Here is a 2,678-nt window from a genome sequence, read left to right as displayed (position 1 = left end):
TAGTAGTAGTCTAATAGTAGTAGTAGTCTAAGTAGGTAGTAGTAGTCTAATAGTAGTAGTAGTCTAATAGTAGTAGTAGTCTAATATAGTAGTAGTTAGTAGTAATAGTAGTAGTAGTCTAATAGTAGTAGTAGTAGTCTAATAGTAGTAGTAGTCTAATAGTAGTAGTAGTCTAATAGTAGTAGTAGTCTAATAGTAGTAGTAGTCTAATAGTAGTAGTAGTCTAATAGTGTATAGTAGTAGTAGTCTAATAGTAGTAGTAGTCTAATAGTAGTATTAGTATAAATTAAGTAGTAGTAGTCTAATAGTAGTAGTAGTCTATAGTAGTAGTAGTAGTCTAATAGTAGTAGTAGTCTAATAGTAGTAGTAGTCTAATAGTAGTAGTAGTAGTCTAATAGTAGTAGTAGTCTAATAGTAGTAGTAGTCTAATAGTAGTAGTAGTAGTCTAATAGTAGTAGTAGTAGTCTAATAGTAGTAGTAAGTCTAATAGTAGTAGTAAGTCTAATAGTAGTAGTAGTCTAATAGTAGTAGTAGTAATAGTAGTAGTAGTCTAATAGTAGTAGTAGTCTAATAGTAGTAGTAGTAGTCTAATAGTGTAGTAGTAAGTCTAATAGTAGTAGTAGTCTAATAGTAGTAGTAGTCTAATAGTAGTAGTAGTAGTCTAATAGTAGTATTAGTCTAATAGTAGTAGTAGTAGTCTAATAGTAGTAGTAGTCTAATAGTAGTAGTAGTCCTAATAGTAGTAGTAGTCTAATAGTAGTAGTAGTCTAATAGTAGTAGTAGTAGTCTATAGTAGTAGTAGTCTAATAGTAGTAGTAGTCTAATAGTAGTAGTAGTCTAATAGTAGTAGTAGTCTAATAGTAGTAGTAGTCTAATAGTAGTAGTAGTATAATAGTAGTAGTAGTCTATAGTAGTAGTAGTTAGTCTAATAGTAGTAGTAGTCTAATAGTAGTAGTAGTCTAATAGTAGTAGTAGTCTAATAGTAGTAGTAGTCTAATAGTAGTAGTAGTCTAATAGTAGTAGTAGTAGTCTAATAGTAGTAGTAGTCTAATAGTAGTAGTAGTATAATAGTAGTTAGTTAGTCTAATAGTAGTAGTATCTAATAGTAGTAGTAGTAGTCTAATAGTAGTAGTAGTCTAATAGTAGTAGTAGTCTAATAGTAGTAGTAGTAGTCTAATAGTAGTAGTAGTCTAATAGTAGTAGTAGTCTAATAGTAGTAGTAGTAGTCTAATAGTAGTAGTAGTAGTCTAATAGTAGTAGTAGTCTAATAGTAGTAGTAGTCTAATAGTAGTTAGTAGTAGTCTAATAGTAGTAGTAGTTATAATAGTAGTAGTAGTCTAATAGTAGTAGTAGTCTAATAGTAGTAGTAGTAGTCTAATAGTAGTTAGTAGTCTAATAGTAGTAGTAGTCTAATAGTAGTAGTAGTCTAATAGTAGTAGTAGTAGTCTAATAGTAGTAGTAGTCTAATAGTAGTAGTAGTAGTCTAATAGTAGTAGTAGTCTAATAGTAGTAGTAGTAGTCTAATAGTAGTAGTAGTAGTCTAATAGTAGTAGTAGTAGTCTAATAGTAGTAGTAGTAGTCTAATAGTAGTAGTAGTCTAATAGTAGTAAGTAGTAGTCTAATAGTAGTAGTAGTATAATAGTATAGTAGTCTAATAGAGTAGTAGTAGTAGTCATAGTAGTAGTAGTCTAATAGTAGTAGTAGTCTAATAGTAGTAGTAGTCTAATAGTAGTAGTAGTATATAGTAGTAGTAGTCTAATAGTAGTAGTAGTCTAATAGTAGTAGTAGTCTAATAGTAGTAGTAGTCTAATAGTAGTAGTAGTCTAATAGTAGTAGTAGTCTAATAGTAGTAGTAGTCTAATAGTAGTAGTAGTCTAATAGTAGTATAGTAGTCTAATAGTAGTAGTAGTAGTCTATAGTAGTAGTAGTCTAATAGTAGTAGTAGTCTAATAGTAGTAGTAGTCTAATAGTAGTAGTAGTCTAATAGTAGTAGTAGTATAATAGTAGTAGTAGTAGTCTAATAGTAGTAGTAGTCTAATAGTAGTAGTAGTCTAATAGTAGTAGTAGTCTAATAGTAGTAGTAGTCTAATAGTAGTAGTAGTATAATAGTAGTAGTAGTCTAATAGTAGTAGTAGTCTAATAGTAGTAGTAGTAGTCTAATAGTAGTAGTAGTCTAATAGTAGTAGTAGTCTAATAGTAGTAGTAGTCTAATAGTAGTAGTAGTCTAATAGTAGTAGTAGTCTAATAGTAGTAGTAGTAGTCTAATAGTAGTAGTAGTCTAATAGTAGTAGTAGTATAATAGTAGTAGTAGTCTAATAGTAGTAGTAGTCTAATAGTAGTAGTAGTCTAATAGTAGTAGTAGTCTATAGTAGTAGTAGTCTAATAGTAGTAGTAGTCTAATAGTAGTAGTAGTCTAATAGTAGTAGTAGTAGTCTAATAGTAGTAGTAGTAGTCTAATAGTAGTAGTAGTCTAATAGTAGTAGTAGTCTAATAGTAGTAGTAGTCTAATAGTAGTAGTAGTATAATAGTAGTAGTAGTCTAATAGTAGTAGTAGTCTAATAGTAGTAGTCTAGTCTAATAGTAGTATAGTAGTCTAATAGTAGTAGTAGTCTAATAGTAGTAGTAGTCTAATAGTAGTAGTAGTAGTCTAATAGTAGTAGTAGTCTAATAGTAGTAGT

The sequence above is a fragment of the Oncorhynchus kisutch genome, unplaced genomic scaffold (genome assembly GCF_002021735.2).
Source record: "Oncorhynchus kisutch isolate 150728-3 unplaced genomic scaffold, Okis_V2 Okis07a-Okis12b_hom, whole genome shotgun sequence".
Classification (NCBI taxonomy): domain Eukaryota; kingdom Metazoa; phylum Chordata; class Actinopteri; order Salmoniformes; family Salmonidae; genus Oncorhynchus; species Oncorhynchus kisutch.
The sequence above is the reverse complement of the archived record's forward strand: the minus strand, read 5'-3'. Positions refer to the sequence as shown.